This window comes from Chelmon rostratus, chromosome 5, assembly GCF_017976325.1.
Source record: "Chelmon rostratus isolate fCheRos1 chromosome 5, fCheRos1.pri, whole genome shotgun sequence".
Taxonomy (NCBI): domain Eukaryota; kingdom Metazoa; phylum Chordata; class Actinopteri; order Chaetodontiformes; family Chaetodontidae; genus Chelmon; species Chelmon rostratus.
Window position 1 is genome coordinate 14372334 of NC_055662.1, and position 12080 is coordinate 14384413.

The following is a 12080-nucleotide window of genomic DNA, read 5'->3' on the forward strand; positions in this document are numbered from 1 at the left end:
ACAAATATCTGTTATACTGTAGCGACACACAGAGTTAATAGGAAACAAACTTTTCATGCTTTACTATGCTTGAAAAATATTCACAGTTGGCGTGTCGGCTTGTTTATTTCCTACTTTCCTCAAATCTGTCTGCAGGCACTTAATACTGTGACAGAGGAAACGCCTGTCCACACCAATGCAGACACTTTAAACTCTGTTTATGTGTTCAGTTGTGTACATGCTTAACCTTTTACCACTTTTTGTTCCACCTGCATGATGCTTGCACCATGTAGAATTTCCCCAGACTACTAGCACTATGAAAAAATACTCGAATATGAATAATATATCTATGTAATATATGTAGCGATGAATTAGACTCATTGTTTCAGTCATTTTTACAAAAGCAAGTCATGAAAATAAAGCAAATGTAACATTCGGCAGAGTAACTGAAATGTATTTTTAATTAGTAATTAATTGATTATTATTAATTTAGATCACTTTCTATCTGTCTTCATGTTAAAATATTGTTTTCTGTTCATTGGTGTCAAAAGACGTATTAGCTGTAATTTGATTCAATATATTAAGACAATATGACATGAAAATTTACAGGAGGATGAATACATTTTATATGCTTTTATAAGCCCTCCACCTTGGAGACACTTTCATTAAGATTTCATTGGTCAGTGTTCAGAGCAGTGTGGATGGAAGGCCAGAAAAGAGTTGACAAGGTGCATTTATCCCCATTAGTGTGGACGTAGCCCAAAACATCATTTATCCTGTTGGTACCATTCCTGTCTCGCTGAGTCTCTCGCCCTATTTGTGCCTCATTTTCGGCACTCACTAATACCGGCACCCACTTTGCCCCAGTAACACATTTTAATACCATAGAGCATGCCAACAGTAGATTACCAAACTCAGCAGTCGAAAAAGAGGCAGGTACTGTAGGTTGGAGGTCCTGGCGGGTGCTTTGCGAGTACAGGGCGAGTTCAGCATTTCTCTGTTTCCACACCTAAGATGAGGAGAGATCGAGAGGGGTAAGCAGAGGAGGAAAGAGGAGGAAGGACGGGGGTGAAGGTGACACGCTTTGCTATTGGGCACCTATGCCGATTCTTGGAAGAGAACTGGAACTGTCCGGATAAAGCCAAGTGTGGGAGGGAGGGTGAGTGAGGGGAGGCAAACAGAGAGAGGGTCAAGGGTAAGATGACTCTTACACTCAGGAACATGAAGACAGGTGGTAGAAAGAGAAGAAAGCCGGACCACAGCCTCAAAAAGCCCCAATTGTTGGTAGGTACCCAGCTCGATTGTTTCGGTAGACCAATGATGTGAAGGCCAGCCAACAAAACCGGCCCCCTCGCTGTTGGTAATAAAGTTGTTGGCTCTATATTCATCTGTGAGGCACATTTTGATTGGTCAATTAGGATCCCTGTTGTGTGCATGCTTTATTCTCAGAGATGACTAATAGTTTCTGCCAGCCTAAAAGCTTTATTTCGGGCACTGTGTCGCAGCTATTTTAGTGTTTTTCATGCATTGTGTGTGTCTGTCTGCGCTCAGCTGGACGTTTCTAGAGAGTCATGTCAAAGATGTCCCAGATTTATGAACTTGTGAGTAAAAAAAAAAAAAAAAAAAGACTAGTACAACCGCATAAGTTATCATGTTTTTCCTTCAATCAGTTATATCTGTGTATGTTTCTTTTATTACTGTCATTGTACTGCTGTAGATTAGTGTCCTTTTATGGCCCCTTTATACAGCACCACCAACACAAACAGTGTAAGGACAGTAGAGCGTGTCTGTCTCAGTTATTTAAAACAGTTGTACACTCAAATAGGGAGGAGTCACTTTAGTCACTTTGCCATTTTGGGGCGAGGGAGTCAAAGCCGTGCACAGTCTCCACTGAAACCAGAGAGAGCTGACCTTAGAGGAGTATTTAAACATAAGGCTTACTCAACACTGAAAGCCAGAGGGGGCCTCGATTGTTTGCTGTTGTAACACGGCCTGCTTTAGTGTTGCTAAAGGCTCGGATACTTGGTCAGTCTATGGAGTGTAAGACTGACATATCTGTGATTTTGTCATCCCTTGAAACTGTATTGAAGACGGTAGCTCGCCATATTAATCCACACAGACTATCAAGTGGCTTCCACATCATAAGCCTCTTTCACACATAGTTCCCGGTAATTTACTGGCAGCATTGGGCAAGCTACTTGGAAAGTGCAGTGAGCCAAGCTACGAGTTACTCTGCATTAAATGAAGCTTCACTAGAGAAGTGTGGCAGTCCGAGCTACCACAAACATTTTCACCACATCAAAGCTGGTTAATTTTTTACATTGAACCAACTTCATTGATTCCTCAGTGATCAAGAAAACTGTCAGTCAAACAGATGCGCAGGCAAAAAAAAAGTTAAATTCAATTGCTAATTAAACAATTGTCTCATCATATTCAGGAACATGGCGAGCAAGGAGCTGTTTTTGCGCAGTGCTCTTGTGATGTATTTAATATTCATCAAATTTGCAATTAACGTTTTTTATGATCTAACCGTAAACAGTTCAAGGATTCAAATATGTTATCAGCAGAGTCTTGTGATCGTTTCTCTCGCTCCATGTGAAAGCGTCTCTCATTAGATGGACGTAATCTTTTACATGCTTGTTCCTGTCATGTCGATGGCATTTTCTCTGAAATGTGAAAGGTCTTCAGGCGGGGAATTGGCGGTATTGCTCCCTGCTTCCTTTCACACATGACCCTATGCAGGAAATGTTCTTGAACATTTCAGGGACAGGAATCTCATTACAAATAGTGATAAAATATTGCGTGCATTCAGTGGGAAATACATTTGACAATTATAACTTGAAAGTGCCCAGGTTTACACTCAGAGCCTGTTAACAGGTCTTGAGAAGTGCTAATAAATGTGACAAACTTATGACTCTGTAGAGGGAGCTGCTTGAAATTTGATAAATCGCCTCGGGTGATGTCACCTGAGGTAGTGTCGGTCGGGTGAAATCTGCAAGTTTGAAAATGACACAAACATCTGAAGGTGTGAAGTTATCTCTGAGAGTCATCTCTGCTAGAGGCTACATCAACCACTAACAGCATCACACATGCAAATCTCCAACAGAACTGTTGCATTTTGGGTAATCTATGCACCAGGCTTTGTCAATGTTAAAGTAGCCCAGTGGTAAACCGGTGGGGAACTGTCTGAAGTGATACGTTCTGCAGAGAACGTCTGCAGTACACAGCCTTGTAGAATGCCGGTGCATAAATTGATGTTGATAATTAACTCTGAGTGTTTTATTACTATTGGCTGTTGTTTGTCTTTCTGGCGTTGGCCAGAGAGTGCCAATGACACAAAAGCCATTCATCAACCTATTTAATCATCAATTGCATGTTCACCCCATACTCAGAAATTCTAGCAGTAGTTTTCAACATAGTTTATTTTAATCCAAACGTAAAGGCACAAGTACACCATTAACACCTAAAATCACACTGAAACTGATGCAGGCACCACATGCTGTAAATTCTTGTGTCAAACCTAAATAAACTATGGAGTGAATAATTATTCATGAGGCCTAAGAAGGCAATTTGTGTCTCAAAGGAAGGATTGTGCTCTGAGGTGTTTTACAGCTACCTCGGGACTTAAGCGATGGTGAGGAGACAGTAGGATGATGATCACTCATCTCTTTCAGGGCAAGTCAGCCAAAAACGTCTGCTGAAAACTATTGATTTAGCTGTCGGCCCGCATTAATTTCTGACAGATTGCCTGTGTGCTCATAATGGCCGTCAGAGGCGATCTGAAGGATTACCAGAGTCACTTGCTTCATGAAAACCCGACTGTGCTGCAATGCAGACACGCGGCGGTGGAGAGAAAACAGAATGAGTTCGAGGATTTATGGAAATGTGTGGGGAACCTTTGAAGATGGTGTCGAGAGCGACATGCTCTTTGCAGCCATGCGCGCTGTTGTTGTCATTCTTAAGTGACCCCCCTCGGATCCGTGGAGGCTGACTGATCTAAGCGCTGCACAGGGTGTGTGTGTGTGTATGTGTGTGTTTTGGTTCTAGGAGACAGCGCCTCCCCGCTGCGAAGCACAGAGTCAGAGGCAGCAGGTGCAGCTGACGCAGACAGGCTTTTTAGCAGGCAGGGCCAGTTGGGGGACAGAGAGGGAGAGAATGACTGAGAGACGATAGAGGAGAAACCACAGGAACTCAAACATAAGATCAGACCACTGAAGTGACTTAACAGTACTGGACAAATGAAGTTATCGGCCCTATTCTAGTCCTTGAACAGTATGTGAGAGCGAGGAGAACGGGACCTGAACTGCCCAACGGCACCAGACATTACCTTAGCTTCAATGGTGTGGGTGAGTAATGAGTGCTTTAAAGTATATTGTTAAAACAGTGCAAAGATTGTGGGGAGGTCAAGCCAGAAAACTGCATGACAGGATTTGTGTGACGCAGGTGGTCTGTGGTTGAGCCAAATGTCTGGTGAGTTTTTCCAAAGTTTGACAAATAATTTGCAAAGATGCCATAACTATTCAAAACGCTGCGAGTATAAAGACCTTCAATTAACTTGCTCCTCTAGCTTCATCTCTCATAGAGCAGTTCGCCGTAGCCTCTCATTGCATTATCAGCGAGTGTTGAGGAAGTGCTGAACAGGACGTGGACTCTGCTTTGTGTTTTGTCAGCTATGAGCCCACAGTGACTCTGCTCCGCGCTCTTCATTGTGTCAACGAGAGCCCCGTCTCCCCGCTCAAACCGAGCCACATAAAGACATGCTGTTAGCACGTCTTTGAAAGGGACAATTGTAGTGGAGAGAGTTGATGGCTGGATCGTAGCCAAGTAACAGTGCTGAGAAAGTGTGTGTTCTTGTGTGATGGGTCTGTATGTTACCAAGAAAAAACATGGCCCATTTGGCTCGTTTCATCGTGCTGAGCACTTGCAGTAACAGGCATCATAAATGAGTGTGTGACCCAGAGCTGATTCCGCCTTTATCAGTATTTATGTTGCAAAAATGTTCATGCGTATTGATCCGCTGTATCTGCGACTTGTGTTGGGCTGTGACCAGAGTAACCGAGGGAATGCTCGCGCTGAATGCCCTTGATCCGTCTGCATGCTTTTCTCCGGCTGTAAAACACATCCACGCACAGGCTTGCCTCCTCTCCCTCTCATCTCCCCCTTGTTGGTTATCCTCCTCCGCTGTCATTGGCTGCCTCCTTTCCATCTGCCCGTCCTCTCTGAGGCAGACAGCCAGTCATCGGTACACCCTGGCCTCTCCGACATTTGTCATTGGCTGGCGTGTGCTGTGAATGCGGATACTTTCCTTTAAGAGGCAGTCTAGACTCAGCTGGCTACGCCGCTCTCGTTCTCTCTCTCTCCCTCTCTCTCTCTCTCTGCTGCTGTTATCTCGCTCTCTCCTCCTCTCTCCTGCAACACCACCACAACCTGCTGATCTCTCACTAAGCCTCTCCTGCTCCTTCCTCTCACTCCTCCTCTCCTCCTGTCATCAGCTGTTCTCTTGCACTCCTAATTTTATTTTCCCGTCAATCACATGCTCACCAGCCCCCCTCGTTTTTATCCCCCGGTCCATTTTCTTTCTGCTTTTTCAACCAACCATTTCTGTCTGACTGTGTTTCTCCCCAATACTGTCATTCTGTCTTTGACATTCATTCATCTCCACCACTTTCTCACCTTCCACTGATGTGAGGAGACATGAAGGTGAGTGGAGTTGATTTCCGGGCTTTCAGGTCTGCCTACGTGTCTGCCTGTCAGTTTTTTGTCTTTGCCATATCTCGCTGTTTTTTTTAACTTTATAAGCCATCTGGTGAATGTGAGCATCCGGTGTCCTTGGAGGCACGGGCTGCAATTGCGTATGCTTCAGGTGTAACAATGAGGCAGCACTGGTAGGATGCTGCTGTGAGTCATCATCTGACGCCGCATGTTCAGTATGTATGTTCTAGCTCTGGTCCTTTCAGCATGCGCCGGGAGAAGAAGGGTTAGTTGATGAGGGGGGGGGGGTTGAATCAGTGCGTGGATAGTGCAGCCGCGTGTCAATGCAGACTGTAGCTCGTGACACAGTGTTTTGCACCAGCTGTGGCTGTGGTGCAGTGGCATCTCAGGCAAATTAATGAGCATTGTTCAGCAAGGACAGCGAACATTTAGAGAAGTGATCGCAGTAAATAGTTTGCACAAAGGTTCGTCTTTGCCGTCACGGCACACAGCGTTTGCTTCCAGAGGTCAATGCTGTAACAGGTAAACGCTCTGCTCAGGCTGTGATGTAGCCGGATAGTTAAGTATCAAATGAAACGTAAATACTCTCCGCAAGTATTGAACAGTGTCCCCTTTTTAATATCTTGAATTTGTCCTCCAGACATATTGATTAAAAATTCCAGCACAAACAACATGAAGACCTAATTTAGTCTTGTTCTCCCCATGTTGTGTTTTTTGTGTCAGTGTCCTCATTATCTGTGCTGTTTGCCACCTGACACCCACAGGAAGAAAATGTGTCTGCCAGAAATAATCCTCAAGAGCATGCTGCCTCACAGAGTGAGTCGCTTTCAAGTGTTTTTTATGGAGGGTGGCTTTTAAAGATGGGACAGTTCATTCCAAGCCGAGTGTGAGATTCTGAATGGTAAATGAGCTCCACTTACAGTGTGTCAAACGCTTTGCTCACACACACACACACTGCTGCCATGCAAGGTCTGGCCTGCCCATTGGGAGCAATTTGAGGGTCAGTGTCGACATGTGGGACAGGAGGACCAGGGGATTGAACCGCCAACGAATAGTGTACCACCTGTTCTACCTCCAGAGTGACAGCCACCCCATATATTACATTTTGTGTGTTGTAAACACCAAAATTAGAAAATGTCAAGAAGCTGCTCTCAGAAAGAAGCAGCAAGAGACACTTACACAATGTGCTTCTAAAAAGGAAATCTCCATCAGTTACCGAACTACCGTCTTCTGGAGTGCCGGGACACGTATTGGCATTCCTTCATGAGTTTCTAAAAGTGGCAGCTACAGTATTTCTGATGCAACAAGTTTGATTGCAAGTCATTTTTAAGAACACCGAAACAGCATCATAACAAATTGTTAATTACAATCCTAATATAGATGTCTGACATGACTCAGGCAGTGTAATCCAAGGTGTGTGCACTAAAATATGGCTAAATATGCTTCTCACATAAAGAGACATCGTAGATGTCTCCGTGTATCTGTTTACTGGTATCAGGTTCCAAGCTAGCTGATCAGATACTGAACGATGAACTGAAAACACGACAGGCAGCTGATTGGTCAGAGAGAATCGTCATCAACATCCTTCACACTGACCGCAAACTGTGACTGCAAATTTTTTATTAAGTTGACCTTGGTTTTTAAAAAACGACACCCTGCAAAACCACACCGTCGTCAGTTGAAGAGAAAAGTGCCTGGTACCAAAAGCCTCACCATGCAGTGGAAACATGGCTAAAGTAAACAACTGTAATCACCTCAGCCGGCTCCCACATCCCTGGTGGTCTCAGGTTCAGCACCTTGGACAGCGGTCGTGACTCACTTGTTATAAACGATGCACCTGAGCTGAGTAGAGAAGCTCTGAGTTACACACTGTGGGCTGATCTATTCATTGCCTCAAACCTTTATCATAGCTGCGCATCATGTTAATTTGGTTCCATTTTAAATTCACTGTAGCTGTGATCCAGATGCCTCCAGACAGATAAAGCCAAATTAACCTGCTGCCCCTCGAAAAGGACTAAATATGCACAGGGCTCTCCAACGGCCAGCTTGGAACTGACTCATTATCAGTATTTTAATTCCACAGCGGTCAACTCTGTTTCGTTGTGTTCTAGAAATTATAATTAACTGTGAAATTAATTTTGTCTGGTTGCAAAAGCAGCTGGCATGCAATGTGCACATTCCTAAATGTATAGTTAATACACTAACGTCCTTATCAGTTAAAGACATGTGTTATCCTCCTGTGAGTGAGTTATCTGCATGTCATCTCAGACATCTCTCCTAAATTGTTTGAGCTAACATTTCTTCCCTCTGGTAGCAAGCAAGCATTAGTGCCAGTTTTTCAAATGAAATTCAGCATTTTTGGTTTCGTCTCCTGTTTGTTGTTCCGCATCCCAGTGGCCAGCAAAACAACAACGTAATCATGTAGTGCGTTCTTACCCAGGTAGCACGAAGCGGTAATGATCACTGCCTGTGAATCTGCATTATGACATTGTAGACTCTGCTTGTTTTCCCATTTAAAACCCTGGCTGTGCAGTTGTTATCAAATGGTATTTTTGGGATGTAATACTCCTTGAAGGTAAACTACAATAAATAAAAGGTTGATGACATGTTTAATATCTTTGCTATTGTGGTGGTGGTGTTTTTTTGATTTATTTTTTTTGGACTAGTATTGGTGTGGAGAAATAAAGAGGAAAAAAGAAAAAAAGATAGCCTTGTCACAGGTTGTGTAACATTTTATGCGACTCGTTTTGTATTTTATTCTATTAATTCATGAAGCTTTTATAAGCTTTTACTTTCAGAGGAGAGGTTTGAAGGTCCCAGTGAAGCATTCATCGGAGCAGTGCAGACGCTCAAACGTCACATAGCTGGACTGTGTAGCCTGAGATGGTTCCTCTAACATGGCGATCATGCAGTGTAGCCAATCTATGTGCGGGAAATCCATTTCACACGAGCTCTGTTTAGCTTGCATCACACACACGAATCTGAAACTGAATCTATGGCTCATGCTGAATGGTTGCTGTTTATAGCGAGTTGCGGCAGGGTTTTACCACTCAAGGACATAAGGTCATACACCTCTTCATCTGTGAGCATGTCTAAACATTCCCAGGCCGTGTTTCCCATGTTCATTGTGACATTGTAGACATTTTGACGTGTTTTCAACTCTCCCAGCTAACAGGCCAGATGTTGAGAGCAGCAGATAGGTTTTTGTTTTGGAAGTGCGGTGCAGTGCTGACCACATTTCTTGGTGGTGGGTGACAAAGACGAGTCAGGGATGTCCGAGAAGAAGCTGAACGCTCGCTCTGTCTCTGCAGTCACCACGTTTCTGGGATGTGCTGCTGCTTACACCCAGATTCAAGACAGAAGTTTGTGTAGTTCATGATTTCTGTTCGATTTTATAATGTGAACATAAAAAGTATTAAAATGTGGTCTGTGCTGTGTGCAAAGGATCTGTCAAATACAATAGAATTCAGTAGAGTATACACTCAGGAAACCCTGGGTTTGGACCCCACCATCAGAAGACGACATGCATGTTCAGGGAACAGTTTGACATCTTTGGTGCCCAGAGTCAGATGACAATATAGATCCCACACTCATGTCTGTATGGTAGATTTGAAGCTACACCCAGCAGCCAGTTAGCTTAGCTTCCCTTTTGACAAAGCTAGGCCAGCTGTTCCCCCCTGTTCCCAGCCTTTATGTACTGCCTGTAGTTTCACATTTATCCTGTAGACCTGAGAGTTGCATCAATCTGCTCATCTACCTCTTAGCAAGAAAGTAAATAAGACATTGTGCAAAATACTGACATACTGCTGTCTAAGTATTAAAACTATGTACGACGTGCTGTTCAGGAGGTACTGGAGTTGCCCCCCCCAAAGAAAGAATTTCCCTGCAGGCATTAAGTTAAGTTTAGCTTGTTTCAATTTTTCTAAATTGAAATGTTCTTGGGGCACTTGAGCTACAGTAGAACCATTTTAAAACCCCTATTAATTTCCTCCAGAAGGAGAAAACTATGAAACTTAAAATTTCACAGATTATTAGGGTGAAGGTTGAACTACATGTGAATGTCTGATTGGTCTCTGGGCCCTCAGGCAGTCATTTTGACTTCAGTAGCATATGCTGAGCAATTGAAGCTGAAGCACATTTTTTTTCATTTATTTATTGATTTATTTTAATATTCTCCTTAGACTAGTTGACTTGTTTTGCATTCTTGTAGGAACTGTTTGAATCTCCTCTGTAGCGCGGCAGGTTCTCCACAGGTCACCACCAGGCTCCTCTTACTGTACACGGTTTAGCCCTGGAGAAAATAGTTTTTATGTGCACAACCGGGAGTGGCGGTATGCGAGCTGGTCTTCATGTGTTACAGCAGGATGAGGTCTTCTGAGTGGACCGAGCGTCAGCTGCAGCTGTCACGTTGACTTTCCCTGTTTAGAAAACTGTAGAGCTGATTAAAAAGGCCTGGTACTTGTGTGCAGGCCCACACTCATGCTCATCTCTGCTCCCGCTCACACGCACAAACACACATGCTGGAACGACGTGCTTTCTCCGGCGACGCGTTCGGCCGTCGCAGAGACCGTTTCCTCCGTGGAGTCTGTGGTTCTGCCTGGTGTGCGGCCATGTTTGACTGCGTGGTCGTCTTGTGGCCGAGGTGTTCCCCAGATTAAACATTTACACAGCGTCCTGTGTTAGTCCTCTGAAAGTCTGCTGCCGTCAATACACTGACTGAAGCACAGAGTATTTGTGCAGCACTTCTTACAGGTGTTAAAGAGGTTTGCAGGCTAGAAGAATATTGAAAGATAAATCAAATAATCATGAACTGAGGTGTAAGAAACATTTGTGCTTAAAAGTCTCATAAATCTTTAAATACCTGCATATTGGGGATTCAATGAAATGTCATTTCATTGCCGCTACTTGCGAGGGCCAACTTTACGTGACATGAAGCACTTGTTGAGTTGTAGAGCTTCAGATAGCGATAACATCTGCACCTAGGATTGTCTTGTTATGTTTGATCATGAATTATTAACTTTAGTTAAACTCTTAATTGCAATTTTATTGACAAACATGAGTTTATGACTTCATTTTTATCAGTTTACTCTCAGTCCAACAGTCTGAGACCTGTCTGAAGACTCTGATTCTTTGAGTCCAAGAGCACCGATGGTTCGCTCCGATCCTTCGCTCTGTGCTCTTTCTGGAAAAGGGAGTTTCCCTGCAGGGATTACCGAAGTATCACATACTTTTTACTCAGTCTTTTTGAGATCTGGTAGCATCTGAGCTCTCTTTCCCTTAATATAAAAAAGAACTGGCAAGGGATCTGAGGAAAATGAACCACGTCAGGTTCGTTCTAAGATTTTTTTAACCATTACAATGTAATAATGTTCAGTGTCACTTAAGGTACTAGATCCTGATTCACGGAGGTCTCGCGTGGACCTGATCAAAAGACAAATTTTTATCATCTTTTTATGTGTGTGTTGTGGTTCAACAAAGGATAAAGGATAGCAGTATGTGACCTCAACTGTTCCAGATGGAGTTCTTGGTCGGGAGGAGGGAGCCATAACTGGCCGCAGGCTATTTGGAAAAGAGCTGCCTGCCCCCACGCGATGAAGAGCACACAGTCGGTTCATGCCGAGAGAATGTACTAGTCTGGCCTTCAAGCTGTTTACATTTAATGCTCCCCATTAACAATTGGCTTAACCATAGAAGGAAATGTGCTGCCATTAACCCCTATGAAATGACTTTGATTATGTGGCATAGACAAAAGGAAAAAGAGGAGAAATAACCCAGACCAAGTCGTTTGTGGCGTAGAGGTTTCTCGAGGACCACCAGAGGCTTCAGTGTTGGTGGCCTCATCGCCCGACTCTAAGGGTTGTTGTCATTGTTGCGATGTAAATAAGCTTTGTGGAACTTTACAGGGACATGGGAAGCTGTTTGCCCGTTCAATCTCACGTGATCAACTGATAAACTCAACAAGTGCAGCATGGCTCACACAGCATGCAACAAACAACCTAACAACCGCCGAACTAAAGATATTATTTTAGGGAGGATGCAACTACTGATCGTTTTTGTCATTGATTAAAGCGTTGCTGAGTTCCATGATTAATCAATGAATCATGTCATGCTTGTTACAGTCTCTTATAGTGAAAGGTCTGGTCTTCAAATGTCTATTTTTTCTAATCTCTATTCTAATACTTTGTTTGTATTATTAGATTACTTGTTAATTAGCTAATGTCACAGCTGTTTAGGTTGGTGTACACAAGCTGCAGGCTTGTTAATTTACATCCCCTCAAGAGCTAAAGAGATCTTTCTAGATGTGAGCAAGCCTTGAAACTGGCTGTTTGACAAAAGTTAAGTCCCCCAAAAATGTAGAAGTCTGCATAGAAGCACGTGACTTGCTCCCC

The 12080-nt window shown here is 43.5% G+C and overlaps 1 protein-coding gene across 7 annotated transcripts in view; it reads left to right on the plus strand.

The window, feature by feature from the left end:
• The window catches only part of slc20a2 (solute carrier family 20 member 2), a 45709-nt gene that overhangs the window by 12983 nt on the left and 20646 nt on the right, over positions 1-12080 (plus strand). Inside the window, exon 1 of one of the 7 annotated variants that reach the window (XM_041937190.1) lies at positions 1220-1263. The exons of 5 other annotated variants lie outside the window; for them this stretch is intronic. The gene's annotated coding sequence lies outside the window, so the exon portion shown is untranslated. Of the gene's footprint in view, positions 1-1219; positions 1264-4283; positions 4326-12080 lie in introns of those variants that run through there. One more of the 7 variants, XM_041937191.1, reaches the window with a different exon arrangement.